Source organism: Rhinolophus sinicus, linkage group LG12, assembly GCF_036562045.2.
Source record: "Rhinolophus sinicus isolate RSC01 linkage group LG12, ASM3656204v1, whole genome shotgun sequence".
Lineage (NCBI taxonomy): Eukaryota > Metazoa > Chordata > Mammalia > Chiroptera > Rhinolophidae > Rhinolophus > Rhinolophus sinicus.
In genome coordinates this window covers 12730824-12757899 of record NC_133761.1, presented here as the reverse complement: position 1 = coordinate 12757899, position 27076 = coordinate 12730824, and the positions used below count along the sequence as shown (strand labels likewise).

The window sequence follows — 27076 nt, the reverse complement described above, 5'->3', positions numbered from 1 at the left end:
GACGCAAGGATCAAACCAAACCATGAAATCAAATAAATAATAAGCTCTGAGCTTTCCCCATTATTTAAACATTCAGTTCTACACCAAGCAGGTTCAAGCTGCCAATAAGTCAAGCTCCTGCTATAAACTTGAAAACATCAAGTCCCAGCTCCAATCCTTCCAATGCCATGGGATTACACCTCAAGGCATGAGACATTTTATATCAAACTATAGGGTGAGGACATGCAGACATGGAAGGAAACGGAATCTGCCCAGCATGTTTCCTTATTTCCCTCCCACTTGTAGATATTTGGTAAAGCCATCTGAATGTCCCAAAAGATCACACTCTGTCTCAGTTTGTTACAAGTATTGGCTGGTCCATGCTACAGTTGGCAAATTGATATTTAATAGTTTTCCTTTCTCTTAAGAGTCTTATAATGACAAAATTAAATAAATGAACGTATGGAAGGGTATATACCAAAATGATCACGAGTAGCTTGTCGGACTGCTAATAAGTGGTTTCCTTCTCTTGCTTCTCTGTATTTTGAGTGTGTGTGTGTGTGTGTGTAACATGAAAGTGCAGGGCTCAGACAGCTGAAAGGGGCAACCCTGCAATTCACCTCTCAATTCCAAATCTTTTCTGTGTCTCACATGACTGCTCTGGGTTTACAAGCCAGCGTGGATTTGTTGTCATTAGATGAGGGGTTCCTCAAGGGTAATGCCTGTTTTCATTCTTTTCCTGCCATTTATAAATTTTCAAGACTTCCTAGCCAGGCCTTGTTCTTACCAAATTATAAACAGAAGCTGCTTTTTCCTCCCTAGGCCTCTATAAAGCACCATAATGGACTCTTGTCCTTTGTTGGTTTTGAAGCCAACCAGGTAAAGATTTGAATCCAGATTCTACCAGTTATTGGCTAAGTGACTTTTGAGAAGCTTCTTAACCTCTCTGAACTGCAGTTTTGTCATCTGTAAAATGGGTGGAAGCCATACCCACAAGGTCGATGGTATAAGGATTTGACAAGATAATGCACCTGAAGGGCTGGCACTGTGCCTGGCACCTGGTAGGGCCTCAAAACATGACTGCTGTTAATAAAAGTAGTCTTAGGAAGCAGTAGAGGCTTTTCTAGGCTAGGAGTGGAGCTCGGGTTGTAACAGAAAAGCAGAATTGTGCAATCTTTAAGAACTCTGGCTCTGGACTCCAATGAACCCAGTATAAATCCTTGTTTCCTCCATTTGCCTTGGGCAAGTGACTACATTTCTCTGAGCCTTGGTTCCCTCATCTGCAAAATGGGCATAATAACACAATGTACCTTAACAGTGGTTTTCAGAATGTGATCTGGGACCCTGGAGGTCCCCAAGACCCTTTTAGGGGGTCCTCAAGGTCAAAACTATTTTCATAATAGTGCTAAAATGTTACTTGCTCTTTTCACTGTCATTCTCTCACAAGTATACAATAATTTGTGACATGTAATGTTGTCATTGTTCTGATGGTTAATACTGTGTTTGTAAATTTCTCTGATTTCATTTTTCTCCAATCTAATTTCTAATATGATTAATTTCTAATATGGTAAATATCTATCTATCTATCTATCTATATATATATGTATTTTCCTCATAAACAAAAGCTACTTGGGGTTCTCAATAATTTTAAGAGTTTAAAGGAGACCTGAGACAAAAAAGAAAAAATAAACTTTGAGAATCACTGACAGATCGAGCTGTTGAAAAGATTAAGTAGCATCTGGCACATGCATACAAAGCCCTCAGTAAACATTACACTCATAATGACTGATTCCAAAACTCCTGAATCATATCAGATAGGGGTGTGCCTACCTCACCTACACATAAGGCAAACTAGAATCATAGCACTTATTGCAAAAGTCACTCTTATTTTATTCCCTGCTGTTAGTTTGTACAGTAAAAGTTCAGTCCACACTAAGTTCTGACCAACTGAAGGACATGGCAGCACATCAGAAACTCCCCCAGTATCCAGGAGATCGAAGTGCCCTGCAGACATAGGAACTGTAGGCTATACTTTGACCCTTCCCACCCTCTGAATCTCTCATCCAGCCAGCAGGTGCTAATGGGGTGGAGGTAAAGGAAACTTGGCTTACAGAAACTCTCCTAAGTGACCATTAAAACAGGATGCAGCCTCAAAACAGGAATTGCTTCCTTAAGGTTTTTGTAATTTCCATGGAAACAAAATGAGAACTATACTCATTTTAAAAGGAGCGGGAAAGTGGTGTGATGACCTGAGTCAAGAGTAAGTAAGAGTAAGACCTGGAAGAGTCAAGGTAAGAAATGTAAAAATATTAAAGTTGGGGGGGGTGTGCGTGTGTGTGTGTTTTTTTACTCTTCTGGCACACCCCTAATGGAAAGAAAAAAAACCCAGCATCCCTAAATTCTGATGTTGATGAGGATCTTAGACAACAGGTTATCAAATGAGTTTGAGAAAGATGTGATGTGCTCTGGATTGTAGTCATCAAGAAAGTTCTTAACAGAATCCTGTAAGAGCTGGGCATTCGCACCTCAAGGGTTCAGCATCACCTGTCACCCCCCCTCCCAGGCCAGGATCTTGTTTTATGCATGAAAAACCAAACCGACTCTACATCAGCAATAACTGAACAAAACAGATGCAGGCCAGTAAGAAAGTTTTGCATACAAGCTATTTTTATTGTAAAAATTTCTGGGGACTCACGGGGTTATGTTAGAGAAACTGGAGCCCTAGGGGAGACCCTAGAAAATCTTTTTACTTCCTTCTCCCCACCCTAGGAAACGAAAAAAGCCAAATGGTCACCCAGTACGTTGGCCAAGCAGTCACCTTCAAGGCCAGCTGTCCCTACCCCAGTCTCTGTCCTAGCCTCCCACCCCTCCACCGCACATGGCCACCTGTTGCCCTCGTGCCCAGAGCCGAGTCGCAAACCACCGCTAGAGTTCGTTCTAATTCCCGGGAGCAGAGGCTGGCCGCGAAGCTCCGTGCCTGCTGGGCGGGAGGCGATTCCGGAGAGACTCCCAGTCCCGGACTCCCTTTGTTTTCTCTCTGCGCTCAGAGTGTCAAAAGTAGACCCCAGACAGCAGGCCCTCGCCCTCGCTCGGCTGATACGCGCTCGCACCCAGCTCATGCCCGGGAGATGCAGACGCATCGGGATGCCCATGGAAGGGAAATGGGTCCATCCAGGCAGGAATGTGCGGCGCCCGGTGAGATTCTCAGGCGTCCCCTGGATTCCGAATCCCTTAGAGCCCCTTAGCGGAGCACTGTTGCAGGAGCGCGGCTCCCAGAACGCAAATTCAAGGTTCCCGAGGCCTCAGAAGGGCAGTTAGATACCCGCCCGCCCGTGCTCTAAGGCGCCGAGGGGAGCCAGGAGGCGGTGGCGGTTAGGGATCTCCTCCCTCCGGAATTTCCAAAGTCCCAACTCTGAAAGTGACCCGCCTCGCTTCCGAGGGACTTCCCTGCGAGCGCTGCAGGAGTGTACATTTCTCTGAGTCTGAGAATCCCAGCCAACGCCGGCCCTGCAAGAGTTGAAGTCAACTCTCGGGGCGTCTGTTTGTTTATTGGCTCTTAAGGGAAAAAGTTTGAGAATCTTAAACCAACCTTGGACCTGGCGCATGCGGAAATCTCGTAATCTCCCCAGCAAAAGACACCTAATTTCAAGTAGTTACATAACGTAGGGCTTTTTCTTAACCTCCCTGCCCCAAGCCCTCTCGTTACTATTCCAGGATTAAAATGTCCCTTAAAAAAAAAGTTATTATTATTTCCCTGAGCCCAAAGACGAGAGAAGGCACAGGCAGCCCATTGGGCGCGTGGCAGCCCCACCCGCGCGCAGCCCCTTTCGCTGCCGGAGAGACGCCGGGTACCCGGGTGCAACCAGCTCCAGGCAGGCAGCGGTGCCCCGCGGTCCTCAGTCCGCCACTCCACGTGGTCAGGATCAACAGTTTGTTGAGCTCATCAGTGACACCTTGAACTTTTCATAAAGAAAATGGGTATTGCACCGGGAGGTTTCGGCCTCCGCCGCCGCGCCGAGCGGTGCTTAATATTCAATGATCTCGCTCACGCCTCCCCCCCCCTCCCCTCACAGAAATTCCACCGACTCCGTTACTGGGCCCAGACTTTTAAGTTAATTTACTGCCCACCCCCCCAACCTTGGCTAGTAACCAGCGCCTTTAGGACTAGCGTCCCCCCCCCCCTTGCCCCAACCTCCAGCTCCCGCCTGAAAATGACATTTCGCCGGCGTCTCCGGAGGGGGCTGAATTTCACTTTGTAACTTTCTGCGGAACCCGAGCCGGGGTGGCAGCTCGGGTGGTGGTATCGTATGCAAATACGCATGCTGACGTTACAGATCATGTGGGTTTTGGCGTAGATTCCCCACTGATCGAGACATTTTTTTTCCCCTTTTTTTTTCCTTCTTTTTTTTTTTTTTTCCTTTTAAAAATTTTGACCACTGTTCACCGTACGGGGGCTTTTTCTGTCTGTCTGTCCGGCGGGCTGGCTTTCCCCCTCTTTCCCACGGAGCCCGAACAGGGCGCCCGGTGGGGAGTGGGGAGTGGGTGGGGGCAGCCAGCAGAGTTCCATTTTGGAACGCCCGTGCCGCGTCTCCGCGTTCCCAGCCCGGGTCCCCGCGTTCCCAGCCCCGGCGCAGGTAAGAAACTTCGCCTCGGAGCCCAGCACCCCCCGCCCGGCGCCGCCAGCCCCGAGCCCCGCACGCCGGGCGCCGGCCACTCCAGCCCAACTTTCCCACCGCCGCCGCCGCGATCGCCGCGGCTCCCAAAAATGTGTTGTTAATGGGACTTAACCGGGTTTGTGATCGGAAGGGAGGGGGGGTGCAGAAAGGGGGGTGCAGGCTCTTTTTGCGGGAGGGAGGAAATAAGAAGAGCTGGGCTGGGGGAGAGATTTTTTTTAAGAGTTTTGATTACAAGTTTGGATAAATGGGAGCCAGCCCGAGAGGAGGAGGAGGAGGAAAAACATGTCTACGTTTCCCTATGTCGACATAAGCCACAAAAAAATATGGCGTCCGCTTTCGACAGGGCGTTACGTAGACCCGACTCTGTTTTTTATTTATTTATTTCGTGGCCGGCTCCCTCCCTTCTTGGCCCAACTGCGGCGCTTTGTGCAAACGGGGCAGGTCCCGCGGGGACTCCACCGGGACGTGGCCCCGTCTCGGCGGGTTTTGGCAGGCGGGGGGCTGCGTGTGTGTGCTCCCTTCCCTCCCCTCTTCTCCCCTCGCCTGGTGACGATTCGCCGTAATGTGGTGGCAGGAAGCATGACGCCGTGGGTTGAGGCTGCCTCTCCTCTCTCGTAGCTCCTGGTGGCTGCAGGCAGCGGGCGCGCGGCGCAGGCGGGCACCCGAGCTACCTGCCGCGGGCAGGGCCAGAGCGTGGCGCTGTCCCCACGCCCCGCTCAGGTGCCGGGGCACCCGCGTGGGGAGGGGCTCTGGGAGACCGCGGGGTCCCCGGGCTGGCTGTCCGCCACCGGCTGGCCCACGCCCGCAGCCTGCCTCTACCAGTCCCAGCCCACGTTCGCCCCCGGAACGGCAGCTGGCGCTCTGCGTCTGCCCCACAAGAGGTTAATCTTTGTTGGTGTGGCAGCTTCTTTGTGGCTTCCCTAGGACTTGGTAGGCTTGCCTTTGCAAACTTGTCCTTTCCCCAGCAGCTTTGCAGGAGGCTGCGGAGACTAAGAGGAGCGGAAAGTTGGAAACCACTGAGCATCACAGGACAGTCCCCTTGGCCTCCTAGCTGTACGGTGCTCGGAGACAGAGGAGGAGGGTGGTTTGTTAGGCTGGGGAGAAAACTTGACAGGGAAGCCAAGTTGTGATTTGCTCAGGCTTTCTTCCACCTGATTGATGGGCTACCAAGCCAGTGGGGGTCTCTGCCTTCAGCTGTTCCGCGATGGCCGCGTGTTTGTCCGGGAGTTGGGGAGGAGGGAGAGGGAAGAATAATGACTTTCTCTGGACCGCTCCCATTTGAAAGAGACGCCGCGCAGCTTGGGCCCCAGGGATCTTTTGAGGCCCTCGAGTTCTTCGGCTACCTAATCTCTGCTAAGCACCTCTCTCTGCAAGTTAGCATCTCCCCAGATCTGAGGCAAGCCCTGATGAGCAGGATTTTGGGGGCAGGAATCCATGCCTTCAATCCTCAGCTCACTCAGACCTCCCACAATTACCCTCTTAAAATACACACACACTCCTTTATGGAGAGCAGAAATTAATGCCTGTTGAAGTGAAGGGGGTGAGGTCCTGAGAGCTCTTCAAGATTTCTGTCAAACAGTATCTTTCTATCTATGAGGGCACTGAGTTTAAGCAGTTCAGTCCCAGGGCAGTAATGTCAAAAAGCATTTGGATGACAACCAAGTGGAATAAATATCTTGTAAAATGGCATGTTTAATAGTGAAAATAGATTAATAGAGCTGTCAAGTGCTTGAATGGGACTAACCTAAAGGCTTGATTTAAGTTTAAAGGGAAAGTTATATAGAGCTGTATACACATTTTCTTTTAAGGCCAAAGGGGAAAAATTCCACAAGTAAGATTGAAGTGTGTCACTGACGATAACTGGACGTGTGAACTGTGGGAATGAATAGCTTTGCTGTTTAAAAGCTCCGCTCCTTGATTGTTCTGTGCACAGGTACCTTCTGGCCAGGTTTGATGGCATCTAAGGATCACCCTGAAGTTAGCAGATCTTAAGAGGAAATCCAGAGGCCAGGGTTTTAGGGTAAACCAAATACAGTAAGCCCTCAATGTCATCAATAGGTTTGTGGAAACTGTAGCTTTAAGCTAAGCGATGCATAACAAAACCAATTTGCCCCTAGGCTAATTGATATAATCAAGAGTTAAGTTCCTACAAGCCTATTTCTGATCATAAAAAAATCACCAAACTTCGAAATACCCAAAACACTTCTAACATTAAACATTGAAATAAATGTGAGCTATACATTCACCTAAGAAAGATTAATAAAAACAAGCAACATAATTATTTTTCCAACTCACTTATTCCAGTCCAGGGTCTCCGGTGGCAGGAGACGATTCCTGTAGTTCAGGATGCGAGGCAGGAGCCCTTCCATGGCAGGGTGCACTCACACCGACACCCATTCTCACTCAGGCTGGGACAATTTAGACACACCAATTCACCTGATATACACATCTTTAGGATGTGAGAGGAAACAGGAGACCCCGGAGGAAAGCCACGAAGAAATGGGGAAAACATGCAAACCCCACACTGACAGTGGCCCGGGCTGGGAATCGATTATTTTTGCCTCATCAACGTAAGAACGAAATGACGTTGGACGACATGACGTTGGACGAAATGACATCATTTGAGCACCTGATGTGTATTAAATAATCCCCATTTAAAGGAAAAGATCAAAATGACAGAGCTGTTTGTTGGCACTCAAGAAGGGTATTTTCCCTGATGAAAAGTGACTCCACCCCGTGTCTCATGCACGTAAGGGCTGTTATTTGGTGAGATGCTGTGCATTTGACTAAAGAAATAAAGGCAATGTTTGATAACAGTTGCCAACACTTGCTATTTCAGTATGCCAGGCACAACACTTTATCATTTAATTCTCACCATAACCCTATGAGATTAATATTTTTGCTATCCCCAGTTTATAGTTAAGAAACTGAAGCTCAGAGAGGTGAAGAAACTTGCCCCATGCTGCACAGCAAAAAGTCAAATCAGCATTTGAAGCCAGGCCTTTTACTGGCTCCTTAGCTTTAAATACACCATTATAGCAGCTCCCTGGATATGGGAAGTCCTCATTAGAATGAAAGGGACAGGTCAGTTACAGGCAGCAAAGAGGGAACAGTGACCACTGTCCTGTGGTCTGAACTCATAGGAATCATCCTGGGTTTCATTTCTTTATTCACTTATTTATCAACTATGTGTTGATGTATTTGTTGCTTCAGCAACTGTAATATTCATCACACTAATAAGAGCCTGCAGTCGTTAAGCACTTTTATATGCTAGGGACTCTTCTAAGTGTGTATGATTAAACTATTTTGTCTTTGTGACAACCCTGTGAGGTAAGCACTCTCTTTCTCTCCTTTTTATGGACGAGGAAGCAGAGATACAGAGAGGGTCTCTAACTTGGGGCCCAAGACCAAACAGCTAATAAATGGGGTGCCACGTGCATTCATCCTCTAATGCAGGGCACTGCTTCAGACATTACGAAGATGATGGTGAGATAGAGCCCTATTACCCTCTAGGAGTTTGAGCAGACCAGCAGGGAAACACTCATTAGGCCAAATCAAGCAGAAATAAATAAGGGCTGTGACTGAGAAAAGTAACTTCTACGTGGAGGCACAATGAAGAACGTGATTATTCTGCTCTGAGGGAAGGATCTGAATTGACCCATAAATGGTGAGGAACAGTGTCTGGAGGTGTATCAGACATCGTCGCATTCAGCTGCTAGCAACAGAAATCCTAACCACTGGCAACTCACCATCTGGGGGCTCATTTGTGTCAGACAACAAGAAGGGCAGGTGGGACGATGTCTCGGTTGTTCCAGTGGGAATCTAGACTCTGTCTTTCCATTCTGTCTTTCCATCTGTGAAGTATAGACCTTTGGCCCAGGTTTATGGTCTCATGGTGGGAAGATGGCTGCTGCATCTCCAGGCCTCATATCTGCATTCAAGGAAAGAGAAAGTGGGATGAGTGAGGCATAAAGAGTGTTTACCTAGTATGGCTTTACTGTTACATCTAGGAAGGAACACGTCTCTGAGGGACTTCTGTCCTTAGCTCATTGGCCAGAACTGTGCCACTTGGCCTTCCAATCCTACCAGGGAGGGGCAGTCAAATATTTTTAGTTAGGTATTTTGCTGCTGTGAACAAATTGGGTTCAACTTACAAGGTAGAAGGAGTGAATGAACAGCTGTTGAGTTGGCAGATAAAGTGTGTGTGGCCTAAGAGAGAACAGAAAGAAAGATATTCAAAATGAAAACTGCATCATGGGAGCTGTGTGTATCCTGGAGAGGTGGTGAGGGGATGCAGGGAAGGTTGTGCAGAGACGACGCCAGACTTGGGGTTGGACGTGGAGGAAGTTGGCTTTTAATCTGCAGGTACTGGGAAGCTATGGCAGGTTGCTGAGGAGGGAGTGTCCTGTGTTTTACGAAGGGAAGACTGACAGCGGTAGGCTTTGTAGAGAGAAAATCAGCTTGGTTCTTATTTGAAATAAAATGAGTTCTGGAAAGTTTCAGACCAGGGCACCAGTTTTGCCTTAAAGGCAAAAAGGAGACAGCATACAATAAGAAAGTGAGTGATGGTGGGAAGATTTTCTTTCAGGTCCTGCCAATAAGAATCCAAAATTAACCCAATGTTAGTCAGCTGTTTCCAGGAGGTAACTAGCTCTGCTTTTGTAATAACTCAGTGGAACTGAAATCGGTAGAAAGGGGTTCCAGTTACTCCCCAAACACTATACTTGCCTTTCTCCCTGGAGCTCCTGGGTCATCCTGAAACTTCACCACTCATTAGCAGAATAACTTTGGGCATGACCCTTCACCTTTGTTTTAAATCCAGGGGATGATATAAGAGTCCCTCGGAGGGCATTCCTGTCAGGTTTCCCTCGGTGGATTCCTCCTGCAAGGACCCACATCCCTGATTCTCTGCTCAATTCATTAGCTTTATAACTTTGGCCTCTTAGCTCTCTAAACCTCAGTTTCCTCGTCCCTCACAATTGGAGATCATTCTAGCAGCTAGCAGCCTTACAGGTTGTTGTGAAGTTCAAGAAGAAATTTATAAGAGGGCTTAGCAAACACCTAATACATAGAACTGTGCTCAGTAAATGTTACCTGTTATAAACCACCATCACCACCACCATCTCATCATTGTCACTAGGCTGTGACTTTATTGTATCCTTCAGGTGCTAAGTAATTAACGTGCATAGATTTTACTGTTGATTCCGAGATCTAGACTGTCCCCATCTCATTGTCATTGTCCTGCCTCCACTCTCATGCACCCATGCAGTCTCCCGGACTGTCGCAGGGAGACCGTGGTACAGTGTTCAGGTAGTAATGAGCTGTGTCGTGGTCAAATCCAGAGGGCGTAGTTCTGGAAGGATGCTCGGCTATGACATGCTTCTGTGGTAAACAATAGAGTGGACATTGTTTTTAGTACTGATAAAGTAGTTTCATTTTTAACTAAAAAATAAAAATTCCCTTCCAATGAATGCCCTTCCTCCAGCCTTCTCTAAGGCCCCCACTCTACACTGAATGGGTTGTGATTTTAAGAACGTCCACCCACAATCTGTTTTCTGTTCTTAGGCTTCTAGTCATGTATTTAAGAGGGATTGATTGGCAATGGCGTGAGTGTGTGTGTTTGTGTGTCTGTGTGTGTGTATGTGTGCATGCGTGCATGCATGTGTGTGTGTGTGTGTAACAGACCCCCAGGGAGAGCAGTACATCAGTTTCCAAACTTTAAAATGGAATGGAGAAGACCAGAGCCAGAACCAGTTTTCTTGCTGACAGCTGTCTTTACACCCTGGGAGACAATTTCCCTGTTAAAAGCCACAGTTCATTCCCTTTCTTCCTCTTTCTACCCTTCTCCAGTCCCCCAGTACTAGAAACACAGAATGGAGAGATTTAATCTTATTATACAATATTTCACTGCGACAGTATTTAACAGTTACAATCTGCAGTGAATGAAATTCTTGTGCTATTGATCCATGGGGGATCAATATTAAAGAGTGTGACCCAGGCATTCACTTTGGTGTACGAGGTCTATGGTATATTTTAGGGGTGCAGAGGCTTGGTTTAAGATGGAAAAGTGGGGCGTGCATACTGGGCTAACCTTCCTGGGTTTAAAGCCACGTGGAGTTTACCTTGCAGGGGGAAACTGGCAAAAGCCTGGGAACCATTTGCTGTCAAGATCAGTGTGGGGAGTGGATTCATAGATGGCTGGGGCCTCAGAGAGTGACCACATGGAGTGAGTTCCTTCCGTGGGAGGGAATTCTCCCTGTTGGAGGCCCGGAACAGACTGTGTGGCAGAGAGAGGGAGCCTGCTGTCCAAAGGGTAGAGGGAAGAGGTAAATGGAGTTCCTGGGCTACACGTTCGCCTTGGCCTGAGTAGATGCCTACAGCTGCAGCTTCTGGGCTCCAAACCATCTGCAGAAAACCGAGGAAGGCCCAGAAATCTAAATTAAGGAGGAGGCAGCACTCATGCATGGGCTGTGCAAACATGACGGTTTAAATCAGTGTTGCAGAAAGAGTTGAGAAAAGCACTCCTCCGTGGAGCCGACATTCAGGACCCCACAACCCTGTCCCCACCCCCACCCCCAGCCTGTCCACTCTGGCTGGTGAGATCGAACACATACAAAGCTTCCTACACACCCAGACACACCACAAATACACAGTGTTCGCCATCTTAAGAGCAGCACAGCTCCCAAAAACTTAGTACCTATTACAGTAGTTGGTCCCCCCCTAATCCATGGTGAATACGATCCAGGACCCCAGGTGGATGCCTGAAACCTCAGAAACTACAGAACCCTATTTGTACTGTTTTTTTCCTATACATACATACCTATGATAAAGTTTAATTTATAAATCAGGCACAGTGAGTGATTAACAACAACAATAATAATAAAATAGAACAATTATAACAATATACTGTGATAAAACTTATGTGACTGTGGCTTTATTAAGTAAAATAAGGGTGACTTGAACACAAGCATGAGATTTTGTCACACTACTCAGAATGGCACACAACTTAAAATGTATGATTTTTATATTCCTGGAATTTTCCGTTTAATATGTTCGGACCATGGTTGACGATGGGTAACTGAAACCGCGGAAAGCGAAACCTCAGACAAGGGGGGACTTCTCTGTTTGTGCCAGGCACGCTGCCAAACACTTTCCCTTGGCTATGTCATTCCGTCTGATCATGAGGGGTGCGCTGAGAGCAGTGTGATATAGCCCCATTTTAAAAACGGTAACTCAAAGCTCAGAGGGGTTAGGTACATGCTCAAGGTCACGAAGAGAAGGTAGCCGAGTAGGATTCAAACTCAGATCAGTCTGATTCCAAAGGTCTTAGCTGTCATCAGATCTTTCTGAAGTCATCGGAAGGCCAGCCCCGCCCCAGCCTGGAAGGAAGTGTGGGGAGAGAGGACAGTTTTGGAATGTGCTTCTGGACAGTCTGAATGCTTTTCTGCTAAAGCGGTGTAGAGGTATGTGTGTGCGTGCATGTGTGTGTACTCTGTGTGTGTGTGTGTGTGTGTGTGTGTGTGTGTGTGTGTGTGTGTGTGAGCTTAGCCAAAACAGGAGAGAATCCAAATCTGTGCTTAGCCAAAACAGGAGAGAATCCAAATCTGTGCCGGTTATCCTTAGCACCCACCCTCCCCAAAGACAATCCTAAAGCCTGTATCAGTGTCTGTAACAGAACATTCTCCAGGGGGCACTGCACCCTCTCCACCCTCTCCTTGGCTCTGGAGAGAAGGAATCCCAGTGGACTGAAAGCTGCAAAGTTGGAGACAGAGAAGAATCTGGATGCTGCTTTCAGGATGCTGAGCGGCTTTGCCAGCCAGTGGGGGAGGGGTTACAGCGAGCAGGCTTTGGGAGGGTGGAGAATGGCTGTGTTGCTGTTTTTATACAATAAAAGAGGATCATTGTAATTGGGAGCCCGTGAATCATAACACGTCTGCTTATGGCTTTTTCCAGCTATAGAGCCATTTAGTTAAATAGCGCACAGAAAACTCCTTTCAGCTGATATTACTTTCCTGCTGTTCTTAAAATACAAGACTGAGTTGAATTGTTCTAACGACAAAGCCATCTCAGGCTCTCCCAGCCCTTGGGTGTACCCAGAGCCCCCATGCAATCTCCCTGGCCTGTGGAGGAGGACATTTAAAAATGTATCCCCTTCACTTTTTGGAAACAGCTCCTTTAAGATATTTACACACAGCCTGGTCAGAGCTGGATGTCATGGCGAAGTTGTTTACGGTGGGTGGTGGCCCAGAGGGCGAAGGGAAAGGCTAGAATGTCAGCACTCTCAGGGATGGGGTGTGTTTGCTTTTTTGTGGGGCAAAGGGTAAGGGTGGATAACGGAGGGACATGAACTAACAGCTGGAAGCTGGAAAAAGAGATTGCCCCTTGGCCACGAAATTTTGGGGAAGGGCTGGTGGTGGCTTCAGGGGAGAGGGAGAGAAGCACAGGCCCTCACCTAACCTGCCCTAATAGGGAGCATTGAGGTTCCATTGTCTTGCAGAATGGCCTGTTACTTTCTTTCAGGAGGGACGTTGTGTTACAGAATTAATTCTGAGCACATGGTGACTTCTCCCTGAGCCACACAGTTCAAGACAGCTGGAAGATGCACATTGTTTCCAAAAGCAAGGGCTCTTGGGTGCACAGAACCAGAGTAGAGACAGTTTGCATCCATCACTGGGTTAATGGTAGACATTCCAAAGACTGAGGGCTGAGACTGGATATGGCCTGACTTCAGGACTCTTGGAAATGGAATTGTGGGTCTCCTGGTAAAAAGTCTAATGTCCTCTGAGATCCCCAGAGAAGGACGTTGTGGGGATGAGAATAATAGCAACATGGTGTATTAGTAGGATGTTCTAACTGGAAGAAACTTTAGGGATCACCTCGTCCAGCTTGGGGAAACTGAGGCTCAGAGAGGAAAGGAAATTTGCCCAAAGTTAATGATTGTACGGCAGAGCATTGCTTTTCCTCTTCTGTTCAGTCTAGCTTAAGGCCTTTCTGTTTCCTTGGGCCTTCCCTGAGCAGCCAGCTCCATCCCAGTACCTTCCCTCCCTCCCCCACATCTTTGTCTCTGTCCAGTCAGCAAACACTCACTGAACACCTGCCAGAGTAAGAAAACAACGTCCCTGCCCTCAGGGAGATCACAGTCACTTGGCACTTAGCAAGCACTCAATGATGAGCTCTGAATGACGTCACAGGCACACTGCTGAGTGCTAATTTGTGGGTTAGCTCATGATGGTCCTAAGCGAGACGGGGACTGTGTTACCCCATTTAATAGGTGAAGAAGTACAGAGTAGGGAAGACTTTTGTCCAAGGTTTCTGGAAACCAGGCAGTCTTACACGACACTCTCCTCTCCTGCCCTCCGGGCACCTGGGGCTCCTTCTCCATTGACTAGAACCAGTGGCCAAGCCACCAGCCAGCGCTGAGGATAACAGCAAGAATGGGCATGCCTTCGGGGCTTGACAGCGCTTTCTCATGGATAGGTCTGTCTCTTTCTTTTTTTTCCAGTTTACGGAATGCCAATTGCGTACAGGCTCCACCCTCACACCATAGCCCAAATCATTTGTACAGCAACCCTGCTGAGCAGATAGTGTGAAGGGCAGAGTCAGAACTCTAATACAGGTCTGTGGAATCGGAGACCGCAGCAGTTTTATCCACCTCAAGCAGGCTGCAGCCAGGAGTAGCTGATGGGGAGTCCTGTATGGGCAGGCATACGTCCCGAAGGGACACGCAATCACCAGTGACTGCCCAGTTTACTTTCCCCAAATAACGGAACCCTGAGGTCCTTTAGGCAACTTTCAATTGAGCAACAGCTACTTATTTGAGCATAATAAGAAGTACCAAGTATGGTGTATAGGGCACGAACTGTGGGCCAGGCCACTGATTGAGCATGAGGAGATTTGGGGAATCAACGTCAAGATTTCTGGATATAGAAGATACGTGTCAGTTACAAAATGATAGAAATTATGAAGCTTTCTTGCTCAGTTCAGCCAAAGGCCACTTAGATTCTGCTCATGGTTTAAACGGTCTCCTCTCTTAATAACTGAAGCTTTGGGCTCCTTTTTCAGGGGAAGGTGTGTTACTGGTAGAACCACAGGACCAAAGGTATTAAGACGTTCAGGGAGGTGCCCTCGCAGCCCTGTGCATGTGCCATGCCTGGCACACACCTGCGGGCACACCCAAACACGGACGGTCTGTGCTGTAGGGTCACCGTGTGTCTCGGAAGCCTGGCGTCTTGTACTGTCCAGCGTTGGTCTCAGGTGCTGGTGCCGTGACAAGACCCAGGCTTGCTGGACACTGGGGCTTTTCATTTTGATTCCCATGTCCCCACCGCCACCCTCTGCCACCTGAACACCTAGCTCTGGCTGAGTGGTTGCTCAATAAATAGCTGTTTAATTGATCGATAGAATTGAACAAAAGAGAGCATCAGTGTGTGTTGAAATATGAGGGAGAAGTTATGCAGACACTCTTCCGGAGTTGATATTTTGCATGTTTTGTGTTTTGTTTTTCCAATAAGAGGACAAGAGAAACTCTTATTGGAGGGAATACATGTCTTGGCATCTGTCACCATTCTCTCCCTGCCTCAACTCCACTGACGTGTGGTTCTAAAACACTGGATCTGACCGTGTTTCACTATCCTCCTGAAAACCTCCGCTGGTCACAGGTGGCCCAGGAGTCATAAACCCAAATGCTTTTAGGGGCTGTGCAGGTAGCATAGAAAAGTGAGGGGTGAAGTGTAGGTTGGTAGGAAGTGGTGGGGAGTATGTCAGAGTCGAGAGCTAACCTCTATCTACCAGGCATATTTTGCTATAACCACTTCCCCTCTGCCATATGCCCTACACTTCAGCCATGCAAGACTGAACCCTGAACCCCACATGTGTCATCCTCGCTCCCTTTTCATTCCTTTCCACATGTAGGTCTTTCTGTCCAGAAAGATTCTTCCTCCAGACTTATCAAACTCCCCTCATTCCTGCTACAGAATACTTGCTGTCTTCTCTGAGAGGCTAGTGTGCCCTGGAAATAACCCCTTAGAAATTGTAGCATGTGGGTTTTGATCTGTTTGCATATGTCTCCCAGAAAAACTTTGCTCAACCCCCCCCCACCCCAAGGGAGAGTTTCCTCTTTGTCTCAATGTTCCCAGCACAGGGCGGGCCCACTGAGCAGGCTCAAAATGAACGTTTTCTAAGTGATTGGATGGTTATGTGGAAGTAAGTGACCCTTTCACCAGAGTCTGATTGGGAGCCTGTGCGCGCGATCCGCACAAGTTAGGGAAATGAGTTGCTGCTCGCCACTGCCCCTGGTGGCAGGTACTCGCCACCACGTGGAAGAACAGTCACTGGACCATTGTGTAACAGGAAGCAGTCAGGGAAGCTTCCGGTCCCAGTCTGGCTTTGTCCCAGGTTCAAGGTCTCTTAGCCAAACTCTGCCAGTCTGCCTGCCTCCCTAGCCCAGCCCTGCTGCCTCGTCTGGATAGCTGGCCTCTGAATCCACTTCCTCCCTCTGACTTGGCTTTACCCTTTGTTTCCTCTTAACAACACTGTCTCCACCTTCCTTTGTGGCACCTAAAGCAATGTCACGGTATTAGTGCAGGTTCTTACTCCTACTTCCAATATTAAACTTTCTTTTGACTGAGTCTGAACTTGAGAACAAACTCTAAACGTGGTACAGAGAGGAAGAAAACAAACTGAATGCCTGCTATATGCCAACCATTGAACCAAGCATGTTGTATACGCTACCTTGTTTTATTTAAGTCACCTAACAACCCTGCTTAGTAGAAATTTTTATACCCATTTTACATATCAGGAAATGGAGGCTTCAGGAAATTAACTTGCCCGAGTTACACGGTACATGGCTGAGCTTGGATTGAAAGCCAGGTCTGAGTAACGTCAGAGCCCAGGTACATGCCACATCACGGTGCTGGAGTGTTAAATAAAGGTCATTAAGATTCTGTGTTAAGCACCTTAGCAAATGCGACACCAGCCCTTTGCTCTGTACCCCCTTCCAGAGTTCAAGATTTGCTTATGAAAGGTTGCACGACTAGAATTAGTAACAGGGCATCTTTTTCCTTTCCCTTAAAAGGTGTTTCTTGGCACTAATACAGCTTCTCATTTTCAAGATACTTGTCCTCTTGCAGTTTGGTCACCATTTTTTTTTTCCTCTGGGGAGGGAAGAAAAAAAAAATACATGTCTCGAGAGAGATGGTCAAATTTACTAAATCTTAACAATCTTGCTGGGCTAGCTTGTGTGATAGGAAAAACGGTCTTGTTGAGATTTCAATTGTGTGTGTGTGTCTGTGTGACTTAAATAATAGAGAATAACTGGCCATTCTGTGATGAATGTGCATGAACCTTCTGGAATCGGCACTGAAGAATGAGCACAGGCATACCTCAGAGATATTGTGGGTTTGGTTCCAAACCACCACAGTGAAGTGAGTATCACAGTAAAGAGTGTTGTAATCTTTTTGCTGGTGGAGGGTTCTTGCCTTCAGTTTGTAAAAATGTGCAACATCTGTACAGTGCAATAAAGTGAAGTGCAATAAAACGAGGTATGTGGTAGTCAGGTTAAGCTCAGCTGTGACGCAGTGACAAGTAAGCCTCAATATCCTAGTGGTTCAACACAGCAAGTTTTATTGTTTACGCTCACCAAGTGCACTGAAGAATAACAGCTCTTCAAGGTAGCTTTCTTCCAAGCTATGACTTAGGGACTCAGGCTGCCTTCATTTGGTTGCCACGTCCTTTGACACAATTTTAGGCTGTTGGTGCCGAGGAAAAGAAAATTGAAGGGTCACATACACACTTTTTATAGGTGACACTTCTGCTTACACAACTCCGCCTCACAGCCTGGCAAATGGGGGAGCAGGGAAATAGATGGCTGGTAGTACACGTCTCTATCCGGCGACACCCTGGACTGGCTGTGCTGCTTCAGCAAATCATTGTTCCTCTCAGCCTCACTGAGCATCAGTGAATGAGTACCAGTGACGAAGCCCAGAGCTGAACGGAGCTTCCTGACACTCAGTCCAGTGCCATGTTGGGCTCTGTGTGGAGGAGAGGTGTGATGATCTGAAAGACCACGAACCATTAAAGGTAACCTTTTACTGCGGCATATTTACCTTTCTTAGATGCTGTAGAACACCATTACAATTTGGTTTTACATTAAGCATCCAGCCTGGCGTAAAGAAAATTAACAGGTAATGAGCCCCTAATTATTGCCAAGCACTTAATGATGCTGAGCACAAGAGTAATCTACCATGTGCGCACAATGTGCCAGATGGATTGTCAGCACGACGTGGATTAATTTATACACTTTACTCAACGCCCCTAGGAGACCCTTACTGTTACTTTCCTCCTGAGAGAGATCTGATTGTTTGCACTTTGTAGATGAGGAAACTGAGGCTCTGAGAGGTGCAGAAACACCAATAGGAAGGGTCAGAGGCCAACTTCACAGGCAGGTCTAGCTGATTCTTAACCTAACACTCAATTTGGGAGGTTGGGATTATGTTGGGGGATGCAAAAAAAAAAAAAAAAAAAAAAGCCAGGGATTAAAAACCAGTGCTATTCAGGTGAGTAGTTAAATATTTCTTGTGTATTCGGCTGTGTCTATATATTTCAAGGTGTCAGAAGTGTGATGCTTGCTGGAGACTTTGTTTATTCAACAGGAAATGTTCGAGCACCTACTAGGTGACATAGAGATACACAGTGGTGAATGAGATACTGCTTTCAATCTAGACTTGTTTATGTCTCTGTGGAATTTTCTAGATTTTAAAAAATTGGCTTGAAAGGTCACTTAAGACCTTGGATCATTTGAGTTTTGGCTCCGAAAACATTGCATATGGCACCTGGGCTCCGCTCGAAAAGCAAGGACCCTCTTCACCCAGTTGGTTCCGTGATTAACCAGCCTGGCATTTGTTGGTTACTACCTTTGCACTCGTTGCCTGTCTCAAACAACCAGCAACCACTATTAAAGCCAACATTTGTGATCACCTAGTCCAACCCCCTGAGGCATTATTATAGGAGAGGAAACCAAGGTTCTCTCTAGGTTGTGAAATGCCCAGGGCCCCTCTTCGACTTTAAAAGGTTTTAAAATCAAAGCTCACTCTAGAACAACAGAGTTTATCAATGATTACAAAAAGTGCTCCTCCCTCCTCTACAAGTCCGTTCAGGAATTTTAAAGGTACAGTGTTTTACCCCTTGGTTGCCCTTTATACCTTTGACAACAAGCCTTTTCACCACCGTAGGGCACCCAGAGCAGAAGAGCCTACCAGCCTCATCACCAGTCTGGCCGCCAGGTATGAGGAGGAGGTTACGGCATCGGCCCTTCTCTCCATCACAGAGCAGGGGAAGGACACGCACCACCTCAAGTTACTATGTAGCAGTGGAACCTGGGCTGGAGCCCTGCGCTTTTTGCTTGTGCTTCGCTATATTCTAGTTATTTTCTTGTTTGTTTCTCAGTATTAGAATTTCGTGCCAAGTTCTCTGACAAACTAATTGTTTCAGACTTTGGGGGGATGGAGGTGGAGGAGATCCAAATTCCACAAAGTATGTCTATTAGATATTGTTTTGGTGAATTTCATGATTTTTTTTACTCATGGCTTAAATTTTGGAGTTTGGTCCCCAGAAAGTGACAGTGTGACTTGATGGTCTCCGTGGATGAGGGAGCCCACGGGGGTTAATCCTCTGACTCTGAGAAGCTTTTGGTCCAGGCAACCTGGCTGGATCTTGAGGTGTAGGCGACTTCCTTCTTCTGAGATTCGGGAAGAGTCCTGTCCACCTGCCTCCCACCAACCCTACACCTTTGCTTTGCATGAATAACAGGCATTTGAGTTTACTATGGAGAAAAAGAAAATGCTTTTGGCTCCCGCTAGCTCATCTGGTGTAGCTAGAGTCTGGCTGGCTGGCTGTTCAGATGACCTTTGTGACAGAAGACACCAGTCACCGTTATGTCCCTTTCATCCCAACCCCATTCCATCCTGCCCTCTTTCCCTGTCCTGGGCTCACGTGGTGGTTGTAGCCAGGACCGTGGTGACCCCTGGCTTTTCTTCTCTGCTAGGCACCCTCAAAGGAAGCGGGTGCTGGGCCTGAAACCCTTGGTTTCTGCAAAAACAGTGGAGGGGTGTAGGAAGGGGTAGTATTTGTGTCCTGGACCACATAGCGGAGCCCCAAAGCTGTAGTGGCCACCCCTTGTGTAGAGTAGATGCTCAGTAAATATTTGTGGAAATTCTGAGGCAGGCAGCCCCAATGGATCCACAATGACCCTTATCCAGGACACAAGCTGTTGGAGATTTGGCACATTGGTCATTTGTTCTGGCAACTAATGAAATGTCTTTGCACCATGTGCTATCGGTAACCCTAAGTGCACGTTAACAGTGATTGCTTGGGTTAATCATGAGAAAAGAGCCAAGTCTTTTCCCAAGGGAGGAGGAGAGGCAGGAGGGAGGATGAGAATGATATTAAACTGCAGAAGCTAAAGAACAAAGAACATGGTTTTTTTTTTCCCCTCTTTCAAAACCATGTGGGAGGCTTGCCTGAAAGACTTATAAAAACAAAACAAAAACCTACAACTGGAAGTTATATCATGTGTAGACAGGTGCATACACACACACACACACACACACACACACACAGCACTGCTGAAAAGTTTAATAGTTTTGAGTCTTTTGTTTGATAGTGCATAGGTACTTGTGTACAACTTTGACCAGAAAACATACGTCAAAGCTGATGGTTTGTTTTATAAGTTCTGGGTTGTAGATATTCAAGTCTGTAAATCAAAGCTTTCAATGAATGAAAAGACTGCATGTTTGTGTGGTGTTTGTTTAAAATAACAACCCATGAAAAATTCCTAATCCTAGGTTTGCAGAAAGGGACTATTTATTCCTAATTACCTACTTCATCGTGGGTATCTCTAATAAAATTATTGGGGCATATTGGGCAAATTATTTGTAATACAATAATTTCTTAAGTAAACATATTCCTGCAAGTTTCCCATAATGCCCCTTTGTGTGACATGGAGTTTCATAAGTTGGTACTTGACAACTTTCCTCATGAACAGGATTTTGACATGGGGGTTATATTTGGGGACTCTGGGAACACAAGGGGACTGTTTTCATTTCAGAAGAGAAATCTAGACTAAGGGAGCAGAGATGTTTAGTTGTGTCCTCCGACTGCACATTTGGAGGTAGATGGCTGCCAGTTCTGGACAGTGTCTTTCTGTTTGGATGAGTCGACATGGAACATTTCCACTATCCTGGAATAAGTATGTGGCCTGAAAGAAATTCCACACGCAGGCAGAGGTCAGGAGGGTCACCCAGCTCAGCCACCCACTGCTTGCTGACTTTGACCAGGTCATTCATTGTCTCTTGGGCCTCAGTTTCCCCACTTGTGGGGTGGAAGTGGCCTCACAGCTTCTGAGTCACTCTTCTTCTCAGCAGTCTGTGACTGGGTTCTCTGCCTGCTCCAGGTGGGCAAGACCTGTGCAGGTAGGGCTGCCTGTCAGAGGCCTGCTGCTGCCGTGGCTCCCTCGGAGCAGCCTGTTGACTCAGAGCTTTCTGGAAGCCTGTACAAAAAGAACTCGACTTTCCACCAAAATTGCCCAGGGAACTGTAGACACTTCCTTGGAAAGCCCATGTGGTGTTGAGCAAGCAGGCTGCTCTGTGCAGCTCCCACTAGTTCCAGCTCCCAAGGCGGTGGGTCTGCAACTGATTTAGAGGGAAGCAGCAAGAAAGGGAAAGAAAAGGGGGCTTGGTAGGTGGGGAGGGCTGGCAGGTTCTCAGGTCCCAGTGCTTGGCTGGAAAAGTTAATGGGCCATCTCAGTGACAGGGACAAAGCTGGCTGAGCTGCCCTCCCACCCCTCCTCCCTGGAATGCCGTGTTTATTTATGGATCCCTGTTTCTCTGGAGAAATCACTTCTGCCAGGGCGGAGGGGAGCTGGCAGGATGTCTCCAAAGAAATCTTCCTTTCCCTGTCCCCCTAGTTACAGCTTTTGGGGAGCAGGGGGGTGGCAGTGAGAGATGCTTTAGGAAAAGAGGAGGAAGTGAGCCTGCAGGTGGTGTGGGCGACATCTCATTGGTCAGCCTGGATTAACACTCTCTCCTTCCCCCTTTCCGGGTCTGAGCCTGGAAAGGGGGTGGGGACTCTGGGGGGTGGAGACTTAAAACTGAAAGCAGCCAAGCAAGGGCGGATTTCCCCCTCCCTCCCTTCACCCCACCCCAACAAATGACACCAGGAGCAAAGGTGTGAGCTTTCTTAGGTTAGTGGGTGACGTGAGCCAGACTTGGGGGTTTTAACTATCTGGTGTCTTTCTGTCCAAGGCTGTGATGGTGGCTTGGGGCCCACCTCCCATTCAGCGCCCCTCATCACGCCCCAGACACTTGTGCTAGAACTCATGTCTCAGCTCCTCTGTCACCTACCAGGGGAAGCCTTGCCTGAAGTGGTCCTTGCTTCCTGTCCCTCTAGACCAGGATTCCTCTATTGACATTTGATGTCAGATCATTCTTTGTCACGGGGTGGGGGGGTGGGGGGGGCTGTCCGGTGCGTTGTAGGATGTGTAGCAGCATCCCTGGGCTCTACCCACCAGATGCCAGTAGCACCTCCCCTCCAGTTATGACAACCTGAAACGTCTCCAGATGTTGCCAAAGGTCTCCTGGGGGACACATTGTCCCGTCACTCCCTCCCCCCGCCCCACCCGCCCGTGGAGAGCCACCAGCTAAATCGCATTCTCTCTTTTACTTTCTTCACAGCCCACATCACTCTGAAATGATCTCCTTTTTTTCTCGTGCTCACACTGGTGCCCAGCCCTAGTAGCACATTATATCCACCCGAGAAGCTTTTTAAAAAATTCTCAATGCCCAGGCCCAGCCCATATAATTCAATTAGAATCGCTAGAGTATGAGGACTTTTTTTAAAAGCGTCCCAGGTTTGTCTGCTGGGCAACCTGACTTCAGGGTCACTGCTCTTTCCCCTGGAAGGGAAGCCACTACCTGAGGGAGGAACGTGGGGGTCTTGGCCACAATTGTGTTGTCAGTACATAGAACAGTGCCTGGCGCCTGGTAGGACTCAGTGCTGAGACTCAATGAAGGAACGAATGTTCCAGAAACCCATTATCACTGGTAGATGCTTTTTTAGGGATCTTTCATTTTTATCATTTAGTCATTCAACCAAACTTACGTGCTTGCTTCATGCCAGGTGTGGTGCTAAATGCTAGCGATGCAATGTTCAGTAAAACTTGACCTCAATCTCCTGGGAGGCAAATATGTAAATTACACAGGGTTGCCCATATAATGAGATCATTGCTAGGCTGAAAGGTGTGCCCAAAGCAATGAGAACACAGAATGAGTAGTTCCTAAAAAGACACTCGAAAGAAACCTAGAGTCTCTTAGTGGGGAGTTTTACTTACCTTTTCACACTTGAACATCATCACAGCAGCTGAACACAGCAGCTGACCCCTTATAACTTCCTATGGGGTCACCTGCTGCCTACCTGTGGCCCAGCCTCGTTTCATACCCACATCTGCCTCTCTCAAAAGCCCACGTTCTTTTCAGCATACGATGCTGCGTCCAGAGCTGAGATCAGAACCCAGGATCCTGAATCCCCATGTGTGCAGGGCAGAGGCCAGCTGCTTTGTGCCCTCAGCTGCACACAGGATAAATCCCGCTTCTGCCCTTCTCTGGCTGTAGACCCCATGTGTTTCCTGTCCCTGGAAGGTTATTACCCCGTGAGTCCCCTCATTCTGTGCTCTTTCATTCTATGAAGCCAAGAATCAGACTGTCTTCGTTTGGGTTCCCCAGAGGCCGACCCCAAGACCAAGATTCACGTGCAGATCGTTTATTTGAGAGGTGAAGGGAGCTCTGGCAGGAGAGCCAAGAAGTGAGACCGGGATGAGAAGGTGGCAGGACATGGAGCATTTTCAAGCAAGTTAGCACAGTGGGCCACTGGGGCTTAACCCCACCGGGCACCTCTGGGCCAGTGAGACTGATACACCTCAGTGACATCACACCTGAGGGCTGAGATATGGTACTTTTCCACCAGCTCCCATCAGTCACGGCTGTGGGCTGTGCCCTGAGGGGCTTGAACTCCCCTGCACTTCAGGCCTGCCACTTGGAAAGCAAAGTGAGCCCACAAACCAGAGGGAGTCTCCAGGCGTAGAAACACAGGTGTCCGCAGTTAGAAGTGAGGTGATGCCCACTGAAGTGGAAAGGGCAGGGGACGTGGGTGGGTCAGCACCCGCTCAAACTCAAAGGAACACCTCTGAAGCATAGATCTTTTTTTGAGCTCAGTCTTACTTATTGAGCGCCTGCTGTATACAAAGCTCCATGCTAGGTCTGAAGGTTGTTATTGTAGTGGGCTCATCAAAGCTTGGGGCAAGGCCTGGCTCCTAGGCAGGCTCAGATATTTTCCAATTGAATGAACCACTGACCTATTAACTACAAATTATAGCAACATCACTTAAGCCCTAAATAGCATATTTATTGAGTAATGTAATTGAAAATATTATCCCTTTAAGCTTCTGGTAATATAGGAAATGGTTCGCTGCTAAGAGTTTTAATGCTATTATATATTTGTTGACTCAGTGAATTCTTTTTGACATTTATTCAGGATTTCCAGACTGCATGGGAAGGAAAGCAAAACACCACCATCCATGTCATTGTCGGAAATAGAAAAACTAGGGTTTTCCATTCAGATTGAAATGTTAGGCACTTGGAAGTGGCCTTTGAATTTAGGTTGAGAGTTTAACACTCCTGCTTGAGACCACCCCACCTGGGAAGCACAGGTGATGCCCTGCCCAATGGGTACCCCACCGTCAGGAGAGTGATCTGGTACCGACACACAGGGCTTAGAGCAAAACACAGTATTGGAGGCTGGGCTGACCACATAAGGCTTAGTAATAATAGCTGACGTTTACTGTGTGCTTTCGTGTGCCAGGCCTTGTCCTGAGATGCTACATGGGTGTGCTCATTCAGTTCCCATAGCTGCCTTCTAGGGCGGGGTCTATGATTAGCCCCATTTTTTGGATGAGAAAACTGAGGCACAGGGAGATTAAGGAATTTACCCAACGTCATCCAGGTGTAAGTGGAAAACCACCCCTAATTCGAGTCCAGAGTCTGACTCTGGATACCTTCTCTTAACTGGGGCACTTAACTTCTCTGTTAGAGAGGATAGAGCTGAGACCCTAGCTTCAGCCCTCTTATTTTACAAATCAGGCTCAGGGAGGTACAGTGACTTGCCCAAAGTCATCCAGCCCTTGAAAAGGTGAAGGGGTTCAGAAGTACAAATTGGCCATTATAAAGTAGTCACAGGGATGTAAAGTACAGCATAGGGAATATAGTCAATAATATTGCAATAACTGTGTATGGTGCCAGGTGGGTGCTAGACTTATAGGAGGGATCCCTTTGTAAGTTATATAAGTGTCTAACCACTATACTGCACACCTAAAACTAATAGAACATTGCATGTCTACTGAAAATTGAAAACTTTGTTTTTTAATTAATTTTTTAAAATATTAAAATGAAACAAAATCACTCAACCTTGTTATCAGGAGAGTTCAGATGGATCTCAGTGACTGCTTCTGATTCTGAATCATCCTGTTTCCTTGGACAGGTCACTTATCTGGGTTTCAGTTTACTTACTCATCTGTAAAATGGGGCTAATAATTATACCTTTAAATACTTGTAAGAGGCTAATGATCCCTTCTGCTCTGACTCCTCTTAGATATAAGGACTACATATGATGTATAGGTATAACTCAACAAAACTGCAGGGGGCTAGACAAGAACAGTACTAATAAATAATAATAACCGATATAGAGCACTGGCTCTGGGCAGGAGAGTTCAAAGCCCATCTGTTCACCCACCTAATTAATTCATCATTCATAGTCCATAATTCCCACCACACCCCTTCCAGGTCTACATCTAGGAAACAGTTACAGAGAAGGGCATAACTTGCCAGGTTACCAGAATTGGTAAGTGAGTACCCTTACCAAGATTTGAACCTGACTTGTCTGGATTGGGGCATCTAGTTATATTATTAACAAATATTGTCGAGGTTGTTACATTTTCCACTGCACACACATTGTGTCAAGAAATAGCGATAGCCACAAAGCAAAGGAAAATCATTTTTTTATAAAACCTGAATCTGGAAGGGACTGGTCTTTTTTGCAGCATTGGAACAGAAATGGTGATAAATGCCCTTAGCTCCGTCTCCTAGGATGAGACAGGAAGCTGTGAGGTTCCTGGAGAGCAAGTACAAGGGCCTAAGACACTTGCCCTCTGAAGTCACATGTTGTATCATAAAGGGCGGCTGAAGTAGCTAGAGGAGGGCAAACTGGAAAGAGTTGAAAACAAACCTCCCAGGAGAAAAGAAAGCTCACGTATGTGTAATCCCATGGTGTTATTAGTCATGTCCACCGGGAGTGGTTTTAGCTAACAGGTGACCTCAGAAGCCATCATGGGATGTGCCAAGGCACATCCTTTACTAGACTCCAGACATGTCAGCCACGAAGCCTAAAGTTTTAAGAGCAGGACCTGGAGTGAGACACATGTGAGTTTGAATCCTGGCTCCACTCCTTCCCAGCTGGGTGACCTGAGACCATGTTATGCCACCATTTCTTCATCTGTAAAGAGAGGCAATAATTCTATCTTCATCATCCAAACGTTCTGAAGGTTACGAGATCCTATACTTAGGGAGGCCACTACCAAAGAACTAGAAACAGAAAGAGTTAGAAAAGTTTACCTTCAGGGAATGTGGGGAGGGAAGAGGGCTAGTTTTTATTATAAGCTGGTGGTTTTTGTTAGAAGCCTCTCGTAGTTTTTGATTTCTTGACCATGAGCGTGTATGTCTTTGCTAAAAATATTTTTAAAACATTTGAAGCGATTATGTAAACCCAGCACTGTGCACAAGGCTTGGCAAATAGTAAGAGCTTACTAAACAGAGTCTGTTAATTTTTGTGTACCCCAAAACCTTGCTGTCACGATTTCCTGGATGCTTCAGGAAGGGAGTCAAGGTCACTCTTTCGGTTGAATGCACCCTAATGCTTCAGATTTACAGCAGGAAAGGGGAACAGGTAGGCTTGAGACAGATCTCTGCTTGCCAGAGGAACTGTTTTGCTTCCTTAGCCTCTGCCACTCTCACCTCCCTGTCACTGACTTGCTGATGAAGGTAGACAGTCCTTACTATACAGGTCTAACCTTGTACCTGGACTCAGGTAGTGTCGGTCTTATCCGCCCTAAATCTCTTGGTTCCTTGGGCTCTGTTGTCAGGGCTTAGAGAGGGAAGAATGGTGGTCATCAGAATCCAGCATGGGCTCACCAAGGTCAGGTTGAGCCAGATTCACATCTTCTTTTTTATTTTTAATGGCTTTTGAGCTGGTAGATGAGGGAAAACCACAAAATAGGCATCTCTGGTCTCTACTGAGGTGTTTTAGGAAGACACTCATGCGTT

The 27076-nt window shown here is 47.2% G+C and overlaps 1 protein-coding gene across 2 annotated transcripts in view; it reads left to right on the top strand.

Annotated features, from left to right (window-relative positions):
* The first annotated feature begins 4085 nt into the window (after window positions 1–4085).
* ZHX2 (zinc fingers and homeoboxes 2) overlaps window positions 4086–27076 on the top strand; it is a 144199-nt gene continuing 121208 nt past the window's right edge. Inside the window, exon 1 of one of the 2 annotated variants that reach the window (XM_019717501.2) lies at window positions 4086–4613. The gene's annotated coding sequence lies outside the window, so the exon portion shown is untranslated. The remainder of the gene's footprint in view (window positions 4614–27076) is intronic. The other variant, XM_074316273.1, reaches the window with a different exon arrangement.